We start from the raw sequence: 13,527 nt of genomic DNA on the forward strand, positions 1-13,527 counted from the left end.
AGTGGATTTCACATATACCGTAAACCTTTATTCTAAGTGTGACCATCATGTACATGTACTCCAAATTTGGTACAAATCCAAATTATATCAGTTTCCTATCACACCTACCTACCTCCCCCCGCCCAAATAGATTTCACATATTCCACTTATCATATAGTGTATATCAAACCAGCCCAAGCCTTCAGATAAGGTACAGATCCATCCAGCTTTTTTTGAGGAAATTGATGAGTACCTTGTCAGGTTTTCCATTTGTGTACATATTCTAGATTATAAATCATCCCAAACATACCTTCCAAATTTAGTGAAAATCCCATTTTTTTGCATTGATACAGTAGCACATTCAGGCGGGTTATAGACCACCGCTTTGAGGCAGTCTGCCGCCGCTGCCGTTTGCTCCGTAAGGGAGCTGTCGCAGCCACACTGCGCGGCTCCCTTACGGAGCAAAAAAGAAGCTCCAAAATGGAGCTTCTTTCTGCGGCGCCCTAATGACATCGCGAGGTGCCGCTGGCGCACTTGCGACGTCATTAGCACTGCAACACGTTCGGACGCACAGCGTCCAATACATAAAGATGGCACCGGCCGTGTGGAACGGCCGGCGCCATATTGTACGGACAGAGTCCGTACTAGAGCCAGGGGCGTCTAGAAGAGACGCCCCTTTTTTAAAATGGGACGTCCTGCGGACGTCCCAAGTGGCGGTCTATAACCCGCCATAGAGACAGAAACTTAATTCTATTTGCAAAGACAAGAGAGTATCCTTTCGGGGAAAATATTTCTAGCACATGCTGAGCTAACACAAGAGGGCAGCATGTACACAGTGTATAACATTACCTGATATTGAGTCACATTACTTTTTTTAAAAATGCCCAAGATTGAAATAATGATAATGATCACCAATTAGCAGACATTAATCCTCTTTTGCATTAGCCTCCCACCCTGAGGCCTGCCATTAGCAACAGAACAATACACATGCAAATCACTCCTGCATTCCCAAGCTCACAAAAAGCTGCATATTCATTGCCACAGAAAACTGTCTCAAAGAGGCAGCAGCTTCTTGAATATTATTGTTAGACTAATTGTGAGTGGAGGGATGCAGCAACTTTATGCAGGACATCTTGATTCTCCAGATACTCTTTTTGTTGTAGAATTTATACGTAAGTAGGCCTGCCGTGAAATTCCTCTCGGGCATCCTGTAGGAAAATGCACTTCATGGGTTGCATAAAACAACCAATTCCCCCCCACCACCACCACCTTTTGGGTTCCCTCAGTCTCCCCCAGAACTCCCCCTAAAGTTCTCAGGCTCCTCCCCAAAATTAAAAATCAGATGAGAAACCACCAAAACTGTAGCTAAACTGCCCCCAAATGCAGCATGTTTATTTCTTCCACCCTCACATCCCACCCCACCCATATTAAAAATATGCTGAATTTGAAACCAGAAGTGATGTGACGTTACTTCCATGTCACTGAAAATGTGCTAACACGGCCCACCAGGATGGGGAAGAAAAATTGGCTCCTCTGGCCCAGTTGCCAACCTCTATTTTAAGCCATAATAATCTGTGCATTAGTAAACTATTTCCCTTCATTCCACCCCTTTCTACTTACAGTTTTCTTTCTATAAACAGAAAAACAGCTGGGGCACCCCTTTCAATGAAATGCTATAATAGGGGATACTTTTTGTTGCAATCAGATAATAAATAGGGGTAGAAATGTGTCTGTAAACTATGATGGAGAGACGTTCATGTGATGTCTCTAGTAAATAGTACAATAAAGCTTAAACTGCGAAAGAGAGGAACCAATCTCTATTCTGATCAATTAAACAAATAATTTTCATGTTATTTCTGTCACTGATACGAAACTTTCTGTTAAAAAAAAGTAATGCTCAGGAGCACATCTACTTTGTTAACTGTGCTATAACTGTAACCACAAAGAAAGATACCATTCCATAACCATACTGCCTAAATAATGTCTCTACTGAGATCTTTAATAGCTACAGTTTCCCAGCATATTTGAATCTGAGTGAGCATGGGAAGCACTTAATACATTGTATTAAACCAAAAGTTTTTTTAAAAATAAAAATAAAAAAGAATCTCTCTCTAATGGCTTGCCTTAGAAATGCATAACACCCACACTCCAATTTTCTGCTTCATCCATTATTTTAAGATCAACAGAGATTCACTCAGAAACTTAAGTGAAGATTAAAAGAACATACATCAATTTCCCCATGTTTGACTGGAAACAAAGTCAACACCCCCAAATGATGGCACTTGGTACATTTCAGATGCAAAGAAGAGATGTGGCTTCAGGGCAGGAGTTATATTCTCTTTATGATATCACTGAGATCTCCATATATTTTCTATACAGGAGGACAGATGAATACACTGCTGTCACTGTTTGGCTTCAGTTCTGCAACTAGGAGGAGAGCTAACACTGTATGTGTAGCACTAGATGTGTATGTGCCTTCAAGCTGTCTGTCAATATATGGCAACCCCATGAATTTCAAAAGGTTTTCTTACACAAGTACTACTCAGAGGTGGTTTTCCTTCCTCTGAAATATAGCCTACAGCACTTGATATTCATTAGCAGTCTCCCATTCACAACTTCACCTGTACTAACCTTGCTTAGCTTCTAAGATCAGATGCGATCAGATGGAATCTAGTTAGGTTATTTAGGACATTACATCTGACATTACCCTCCTAGATTTCAGTTCACAGCTAGCGATCTAGGAGGTGGGTGTCAGAGTTGCAACCAGACACTGGATGTGCACCTCCCATGCAGTCCTGGCCTCTAAGCCCTTTGAAGTTTCCCACACATACCTCAAAGGTTTGGATCCAGCAGAAGGCTCCTGTAGGTCAGAATGGCTTATTTTGTCAATGTATGTGCCTCTTGGATTCTTGGATTCCCATTATGTACCCTCCAAATTCCCCTAGGTGACCCCTAAAGCCTTCAGACCTCTGTCAAATTGATTAAACATTTTTGCAGGAAATTTCTCCTTCCCCAAACAACTAGAAGTTTTGCTCCTACAATATCCCATCTCCCTATAACCCCAAAACACACAACCAGCCCCCAAAATCAGCCAAAAATAATAAAAAAAACTTTTGGAGTTTCCCACCCATACCTCAAAATTTGGAGGGTCACAGGATACTTGCATCATACACACTGACTTTGTTTGTGAAAAATTGAAGCTCTTCTTGTCCCTCCATATTTGCAGCTTTAACTTTTGTGGATTTGACTATCCACGGATTTTATTAATAGGTTTTCTCTAGGAATATCTAGGTCCTCCAGCACAATTCTATGGTCAACTTTAACCAAAAGTCACACTCAAGCACCTAGAGATTCCTAGAGAGTACACTCCACTAGGTATTTGTAGCTCCTCCAATGCAATTCTATGGTCCATGTCTGGCAGATGTTGACCACAGAGTTGCACTGGAGGACCTAGAGATTCCTAGAGAGGTGTTCTTTCAGGTAAAAAACATAGTGTTTTTGTTGTCTGCAGTTTTTCCACATTCACAGGGGTCCTGTGCCCCTAACCCCAGTGAATATGGAGGGACGAGTGTATTAGGAATACATAACAGTAGAAAGAACAAAGCCCATTTTACTTATCTGCCAAACAGAACAAAGCTTAATGGCATTAAATATTACCATATAGCTGAGAAGGAGAGGGCAGACAGCAATCATTTCGGTTAAACATTTGGTCATGACATCAGTATAGCACTGATGCAGATGATGGAAGGATACAGGTGGATGACTGAGTCAATCCAATCCAGATTAATCTAATAAAACCTATGTTAAGACCTAGTTTTGGCATCCTTGACCTGACCCAGCAGTTGCAAAGAAATCTTACTCCTCTGCACCTATTGTGTCTGCAAATTCCTGTCTGGCAGAACTGTTTAGGGTAGTAAGGGGCTTGACCCGAAAACAGCCTGCTGTGACGCATTTAATAACTATTTTGCAGATCAAATCTTTCAAATAAGAGCCGACATGGATGCTGGTATTACAGCAGAACCAACTGTTGAGGTGTCCAGCAACTCTGATAATGAGGTTATACGGGATCAGTTTGAATCTGTGAGTACTGAAGATGTGGACAAGCTCCTTGGTAGTGTGAACAAGACAACATGTCCTCTTGATCCTTGCCCTTCATGGCTGGCCGTCCAGAGTGGAGATGCCTTGATGGCTTTTCTGATATGCGTCATCCTAAATAGCAAACGTGGCCACAGATTGAGTCCATCACTCCACTGCCTATTTTGTAACCTCATCGACTACTGTTGATTACTTTAATGGATTATTTTAATTAATCATGTGTTTAGTTGACATTTTTTTTTGGGGGGGGGGGGTTGAGATATAATGTATTATATTGTATCAAAATTTTAATTGTAAGTCACCCCGATTGTCCCTGTGACAGAGAAGCAAGATATAAATAAAGTTTTTGTTGTTGTTGTTATTGTTGTTGCCTCAAATCAGTTGATTCCTCCCCTACATTAATCTTGTAGATTTGGAAGAATAATAAGTTCAACTATAGGTACTGTGATGCAGTCAACTGTAATTGTTCCATTAACTACCTTTTAAGAAAATGATCAGTTCATTCATACTCTAACTTGACTATTACCAAAATCTTAAAAGAAGTGCCTTTTTGAGATTATGAAGTAGATGAGAGGTGACATACAATTTAAGGTGGATAACTCCCATTCATTGTTGGATGGGTAGGCCACCTTAAATGTTTTCTGTTTTCATTCCCTGTCACAGTGTCACATGAAAACTACAACAGGCAGAAAAAGAAGTATGCTTTTACATATTCTGTTCCATCTTCTAAAATTTGCATCTTTCCATTGATCACACTCTACTAATTAATCAGTTCAAGCTTGAGTTGAATACAGTAGCAAATGAACTGAATAAAAATTGAATCCCTAAGATGAAAAGTCTTTCTCACAGATACAACACTGATGACAATTACAGTGGCAGTGAGTAGGATGAAAACTAACTAAAATAACGGCATGACCCTTCTTTGCATGATCCAGAAGCCAAGAGAAACACCCAGCTTGTACTAATTTTCAAATTCTTTACTCAGCAGCAACTTGATTGTGTGCACTGCATTGCACAAACACCCAACAGTAGATGTGCCTACCCAGAGATCCAGGAATGTCTATGCTTCATTGAAAACTGAGCTCTCCCATGTTCCAGCAATGTAAGAACAGACAAATATTTACATTAATCCAAAGAAGGATTTAAAGACTGTGCCATTATACACACTTGGTTTAACTGATTTCTTTTTTTCTTTTCTTTATTGCCTTGGTTTCTATGAAAAAGCAAAACAGTCTCTTAAAAGACTTTCCCAATGAAGACATTGCCATTTAACACCCCTTTCTTATGAAAATCAAACATTTTAATACATCCAGAACACTGATTTTTGGTGAGAAAAGAATGAGCAACCTATTCTGTTTGATTAGTATTTCATGTCCTGGGACATTGCAATAATAACCATAACAAAACTGGAATGAGCAGTATAATTATAGTATTGGTATGCATTTCGTTCCTTCAAAAATAATGTCTTTGCATTGTTTTTCATAATCTGTATGCTTTTTGTGATAATGTAATAACTGTTACCTTGTATGGTACAACAAAATGTACAGCAAAAATGCCACATTAATCAGCGTTAGCAACATTATTATTATTATTATTATTATTATTATTATTATTATTTATATCCCACCCCTTAAGGTCAATCAGGGCAGCTAACAGCAATAAAATACAATACATTGTACATCAAAAAGGAAGAAGAAGGAAACGATAGGGCCACTGCATGGAGAAGATGGCAAAATGCTAACAGAAGACAGAGAAAAGGCAGAATTACTCAACACCTTCTTTGCCTCAGTCTTCTCAGAAAAGGCAAAGGGTGCTCAACCTGAAGATAATGGAGCAGAGGATAGAACAGGGGAATTTCAGCACAGAATAAGTAAAGAGATAGTAGAGGAATACCCTGTTAATCTAAATGAATTTAAGTCTCCGGGACCAGATGAACTCCATCCAAGGGTATTAAAAGAACTGGCAAAAGTAATATTGGAGCCATTGGCAATCATATTTGAAAACTCCTGGAGAACAGGAGAGATCCCAGCAGACTGGAGGAGGGCAAACGTTGTCCCTATCTTCAAAAAGGGGAAAAAAGAGGATCCCAACAATTATCGTCCAGTTAGTCTGACATCAATACCAGGAAAGATTCTAGAGCAGATCATTAAACAGAGAGTCTGTGAACATCTAGAAAGCAATGCCATAATCACAAAAAGTCAACATGGGTTTCAGAGAAACAAGTCATGCCAGACAAATCTGATCTCTTTCTTTGATAAAATTACCAGCTTGGTAGATGAAGGGAATGCTGTGGATATAGTATATCTTGATTTCAGTAAGGCCTTTGACAAGGTTTCCCATGATATTCTGCAAACAAGCTTGTAAAATGTGGGCTAGACAAAGTAACTGTTAAATGGATCTGTAATTGGTTGACCAGCCGAACCCAAAGGGTGCTCAACAATGGCTCTTTTTCCTCCTGGAGGGAAGTGACCAGTGGGGTCCCACAGGGCTCTGTCCTGGGCCCAGTGCTATTCAACATCTTTATCAATGACCTGGATGACAGAATTGGGAGCACACTTATCAAATTTGCAGATGACACCAAATAGTTAATACTCCAGAGGACAGGACCAACATTCAAAATGATCTGAATAGACTAGAAAGCTGGGCCAAAGCTAACAAAATGAAATTCAACACAGAGAAATGTAAGGTACTACACTTAGGGCAGAAAAATGAAATGCACAGATATAGGATGGGAGACACATTGGTGAATGAAAGTACATGTGAAAGATATCTAGGAGTCCAAGTAGACCATAAGTTGAACATGAGTCAACAGTGTGATGCGGCAGCTAAAAAGGCCAATGCAATTCTAGGCTGCATCAATAAAAGTATAGTGTCTAGATCAAGAGAAGTAATAGTGCCACTGTATTCTGCTCTGGTCAGGCCCCACCTGGAATATTGTGTCCAGTTCTGGGCGCCACAATTCAAAAAGGACATTGAGAAACTGGAGCGTGTCCAGAGGAGGGCGACTAAAATGGTGAAAGGTCTGGAAACCTTGCCCTATGAGGAACGACTCAGGGAGCTGGGGATGTTTAGCCTGGAGAAGAGAAGGTTAAGAGGTGATATGATAGCTCTGTTTAAATATTTGAAAGGATGTCACATTGAGGAGGGAGCAAGCTTGTTTTCTGCTGCTCCAGAGAACAGGACCCGGAACAATGGATGCAAGCTACAGGAAAAGAGATTCCACCTCAACATTAGGAAGAACTTCCTGACAGTAAGGGCTGTTCGACAGTGGAACAAACTCCCTCAGAGTGTAGTGGAGTCTCCTTCCTTGGAGGTCTTTAAGCAGAGGCTAGATGGCCATCTGTTGGGGATGCTTTGATTTGGATTTCCTGCATGGCAGGGGGTTGGACTGGATGGCCCTTGCGGTCTCTTCCAACTCTATGATTCTATGAAAATTCCCCCCCCCCTTAAAAAATTATTAAATCAATTATAATTAAAACCAACAAATTAAACAACATTAACACATACACATTATTACAAGACAAAAACAAAACAAAACAAAACGGAACAAAACAAAACAAATAAAACAGTAGCATTTCCAGGGAGGACCTTGGGGACTCTCATGAGAAGAGGGTTCCTGAGGCCGGGGTTATCTATCCCGGAAAGGCCTGCTGGAAGAGATCCATCTTGACAGCTTTTTTAAAGCTGTCTAAAGATGTCAATTGATGGAGAAAGATGTTGATCAGTGCTGACAAAATTAGGATTAGCACATGTGACCTTCCGTCATCCATTTAACAATGTCAGGTAACAGGTGACAGATACAACATGTGCCTATCACATTGGATGGAAGAATACCATATTCAGTGGCATTCTGGTACATAAAAATGCAAGTACTGCAAAATGTTGTCTTTGGTTTCCCTTTTGTGCAGTTGCAATGTGTTTTCTTTAAAAATCTATTTGAAAGGGATTGTTTATCTTCTTCAATTATCTCCATATTCTTTTTCTGAAGTCAGAAGCCTGTGACTAGCCTTCTGGATCTATATATGTGCAGGTAAAAAAAAAATCCCTAATGAAACCAAATAGCTCTACCAGACAAGTTGTAATGGATCTGTGTTCTAGCAGCCCAAGGAACTAAAATTATTCAGGTGGGAGAAACATAACAAAGAGGCCTATAACACAGGACCACTGATTCTAGTAATGCTTGAGGATATACCTTTTTTCATAATATATACATATTCATAATTTCACTCCTGCTTTAGGGGTACAAAGAACAAAGTATCCATGGGAGGATCATAGCACAAAAACTATGATTTCTGTCCATGCAGCCACTATTGGGAAAACAAGTGTAATTCTGAGCATGGATATCCTCATGGGCTCCCTCTGTTTGCAAACAACAGGAGAATCCCATACAGATGGACTTGGAGTAACTGTTGATCCATTTTTCTCATCTTCTGCATCCAGATATCAACAGATTTCCCTCTAGACAAATCTGGAAAAAAAATCTCATATCACTACAACTACCATACAAACCATATAAGTACAATAACAATGCAGCATAGTTAGAAATCAACTTTCCCCATCCCAGGATGAGCACCTCTGGCTTCATCAATGCTTGCTCACATTAAAATACATTTAATACTTGAAGCATCTTGGAAACTTCTGCATGTGGGTGTACCTGGATTTAGCCCCTCACACAGCGTATGGCTGGCATCATGCTGTCTCCCCATGCTGTAAATATGCTAGTAGGATAGATTTCTAACCACCCTGACATCTCCTCATGTTCTCCAGAAAGTACTGCAGTAAGGACTGTAGTAATCATACGTAACCTCATAAAAGATTTTTTTCAGCTTGACAACCATCTAATCTATATATGTAGGCTAAAAGAACTGGCCCTAGTGTTATGGAAGGAGCTAAAATGTAGAGAGATCTTATAGCACCTTTGAGTCTAACTGAAAAAAAGAACTTCACTTGAGGAAGTAGACTGTAGTCTATAAAAGCTCATGCTGCCAACTTCTTTCTTTCAGTTAGTCTCAGAGGTGCTACAAGATCTCTCTACATACTGATTCTACAGACTAATACAGCTATATCTTTGAATTCTACCACAATGGAAGGAGTTAAAACAACATATTCTTACATTAGAGCCATCTGTAAGGAAAAGATAGAAGTTGGTTGTAATGTTTGGGCAGGACATATTCCCATGTTAGGGCACCCTTGGGGGTGATGCATGGACAGGGCATTCTTCAAGCCATTGCTCCCACATAGCCATCTCACACACAGCATATGCTTGGGGACGGCACTCCAAAAGCAATGCATGGCTACATGGGGCATTTTATCAGCATTGCCAGTTGCGGAAGCGTGCATGTCATAGTAGATGTCACATGGGGCCACCAACTCAGCCATGTATGGCATTAAAGGACATATCTCCTGCAGTGGTCAAAATGGAGACATGCATGGCATAGCATAATTCCTGGGAAGGAACCCACAGACACATGTATGTCAGGGCATTTTGCCATCCATGGCACCCACTCACCCATTCCAGTCACAGCAACCAAGTGGCATATTTCACACAAGGGAACCCACAGACCCAATAGATGGCAGGGCAAGGCATATTTCCCATCATGGCACCCATGGAGATATGGACAGCATGGCATAGTTAAACCTTGGACACCCACCAAGGCATGGAAGGCATGGGTCATTTCATGTGAGAGTATGCACAGAGTTGTTTCTTGCCAAGACACGCCTCCCATGTCTCCCACAGACAAATGCATTTCAGTCAGATTTCCATGTTCCCTGCTTCCACAAAAATGTGATTGTGCACATCTACATTCGTTTCACACACACACACACACACTAGCCCACAACCCATCCACCCTCCGTGGACTGACCCAACGTCAGGGCAAAGTGGAAAAAGGCACCAACAGGCTGGCCTAAGAACAAAACAGCTGCACGGGGATTCAAAGGAGGTACTTTGAGTCCCCAGAAATATATCACAGAACCACCACCTGCGCATGAAAGGGGTGGGTGGGAAGCACCTTTGGTTATGTCCCATCCTTCTGCCCACCCTCTGGCTACTTGCTTTTCCCTCCCGGGTACCAGCTCCCATCACCAATCTAATGTGAACTACAGTGGTAACACAGACAAGTTTGACCATTGCAAATGTAGTGTGAACCTCACTCCTATTTCTAATCACATCATCAATTCAGTATGATCCAGTTAAGAACTTGATTTAGCCCTAAGTGTGAATGAGTCATAAGAAACCTCTAACTCTGACTTCCATTTTGATATAATTTGGATTCTCGAAGATATGGAAAACTATAGGTTCAGTGTTAGATGTTGTGATGCAATTAAATAATTTCAATTTATTTGTTATCTGTCTTTTCAGAAAATGATTCATTCATCCATACACTAAAACTATCAAATCTTAACAGAAATCCCTTTTAAAGAGATTGAAAGCAGGGTGAGAAAGTTTAAAATGAGTAGCTCCCAAACATTGTTGGAGAGGAGGCCATCTTAATTTTTTTCCCCAATTTTCATTCCACAGTGAAAACAACAGCAAACAGAAAAACAAGAGGTGTGCTCTTAATATTCAGTAGTGAGGTCATGTGTAAAATTATTTATCCCCACAAGTTAAACAAAACAAAGTAATCAGGTTTCTTACTGGAGGTAGATATCATTCAAAACTATGCAGTTTTTGAAGCAATGTTGTGTGTGGACACCCTCTGGCATCAGGGAAGGGGAAACTCCTAGCCTGCCCCACACGACATGGAGAAGATGGAGGGAAAACAGCTAAGAATCTGAAGACTGTAGCATTCCAGGATCTTTTCTTAGCTAATCCACACCCACTCACTGGGTGACATTAAGAGGTAAGTCCACTCAATGACTGGGTAGGGAGAAAACAAGAAAGGGCTTAAGAAAGATTCTCCCCATCAGGGCTCTGGAACATTTGAAAAGCCCCTTTCTTATTTTCTTTCCCCTCTTGAACACTCAAATATTCTTTCCACCCTTAATATTCAGTAACACTTATTAACAATTGAGTTTGCTAGGTAAGCACATCCTACTAGTTATTAAATTGAAGCTTAACTTGAATACGTTACTACCAGCTGGATTGATTAAAGGTTAAATTCCTAACCTGAAAAGTCCTTTTCACAGATGTCATGATGGTTATGATTACAAAAGTAGTTGAGTAGAGTGGAAACTAACTAGGATAACAGCAGAAGTCAGATGCCTAGCCTTCTCTTATTCTCAAATTCTTCAGTCAAATTCCACTTGGCTTTACATTTAGCCTTGCACAAATAGAATTCACACAAAAGAAGCAGACAGACCATCCTGTTGTGGATTGAGCTGTAGCAGCCTCTAACCTCATGTCTACCAATGTACACGAGGTGTGGCACTGGTTTGATTGCAGTGTGGCATGCACACATTACACACCATACCATTGTACTAAGGCTGCATGCATCAGCTGGGATCCACAGTAAATACTTGTCAAAATACAACTGTCAGATGAAAAGATTGTGAGATGAATTATAGCAGTGTCTTGTATGGTAAGAGCATGTTGAAAAGAAATAGGAGCAAAAAAGCAGGAGCTGGTTTTTGTTCCTTACACTCTGGTTGCATTCAGTCACAACATGCAAGCCATTTCTCATTATGTGACAAAACCATTTATTTTTTATTATTCTGGATTTTGCTCAGCCTTTTTTGTGTGTGTGTGGGGGGGGGGGAAGAATAGAGCTTGTGTAGGGCAATAAATGTAGGCTAATGGACCACACCAAAGAATTCGAGAAAAAGATCAGCATGTGTTTCATAGACTATAGCAAAGCATTTGACTGTACAGATCACGAAAGGCTATGGAACTCACTCAGAGGCATGGGGGTACCACTACATTTGATAGTCCTGAACAGAAATCTGTACCAAGAACAAGAGGCCACCATCAGAACAGAATTCAGAGAATCAGGGATCAGGCAAGGCTGCATCCTATCACCCTATTTGTTCAATTTATATGCTGAAAATATCATAAGAAAAGCCGATTTAGACTCAGAAGGAGGAGGAGTGAAGATAGGAGGAAGGAACATCACCAGCCTAATGTATGTGGATGTTACTATAATACTGGCAGAAGACATCACAGATTTGGAACATCAAATTCCGCATATGCTCAAGCCCCATTTAAATGAATGGGGCTCGTGCACGCAGCGGCACAGTGACACGGTGGCGTGTGCGCACCACAGGCACACAGCCCATCACTCCCAATGGGACGTGCCACCCCTTCCTCCCTGCATGGCTTTCAGTGTATGCTGAAAGCCGCGTAAAGCGCAACCATGTATGATGTGGGCGCACTGTACTAAGAAAGGTCAAAGATGAAAATGCAAAGGCAGGATTAATGCTGAACATAAAGAAAACAAAACAATAATGACCACAGAAGAAATACATAAATTCAGTCTAGACAATGATGAAATCAAAATAGTTTAAAAATTTCCATACCTAGGATCAAATATAGACCAGAATGGTGACTGCAATCAAGAAATAAGAAGACTAGGAATGGGAAGGGCAGCTATAAAAGAACTAGAAAAGATCCTGAAGAGTAAAGTCTGGGTAATAAAAAGAGCTCGACAGACCACCCTGAAAGGGTGGGCTGGAGCCACTGGTCTTTGCTCCTGAGGAAGCCCACAGCAACCAAAGCTCATGGGCTCCCTCCGCACCAAAAAGAACCCACTAAAAGCAGGTTCTTCTTGGTGCACACAGCCACCTCCATGAGTGCACCATTGGTGCACTGTCATGCGTCAATGATGCAAGCATAGTGCCTTGATGTGCAGATGCTGCACTGCACTTGCATCATCATGCCGGCCCCTGTGTGAACTGGAGGCTGCCATGATGGCACCACCACCGTGCGCTAGGGTTCGGGAGCGTGAGGTTGTTCCATTCTCCCAAACACCAATTTTGGCCCCAGGCCACCGCAAAGTGGTAGTCTGTTCCGGGTCAAAGTTAGAATTTGAGCATCAGTTAGAATCATGCAGGTAATTGTCTTCCCCATCACCATGTATGGATGTGAGAGCTGGACAGTAAAGGAAGCAGACAGAAAGAAAAATCAGTTCATTTTGAGATGTGGTGCTGGAGAAGAGTGGTTAGCATACCAAGGACAGCCAAAAAGACAAACAAATGGGTCCCAGTACAGATCAAGTTAGAAATCTCCTTGGAAGTCAACATGAACAAATTGAGGCTGTTGTACTTTGGCCACACAATGAGAAGACATGGATCACTAGAACATTAATGTTAGGAGAGGTAGAGAGTAATAGAAAAAGGAGAAGATTGCATGTCAGATGGACAGATTCAATTGAGGGGATTACGGTTATAGGTATACAGGACCTAAGCAGACCAGTGGAAAATAGTGGGTCTTGGAGATGGAGGAAATTATATGATGAGTCAATTATTCTGCTCCTTCTTTCCCTGTTCTTGCAGTAATATTGCTAGTTCACAGTTTAA

This window comes from Sceloporus occidentalis, unplaced genomic scaffold, assembly GCF_023333645.1.
Source record: "Sceloporus occidentalis isolate IW3139 unplaced genomic scaffold, rSceOcc1.0.p SCAF_4, whole genome shotgun sequence".
Lineage (NCBI taxonomy): Eukaryota > Metazoa > Chordata > Lepidosauria > Squamata > Phrynosomatidae > Sceloporus > Sceloporus occidentalis.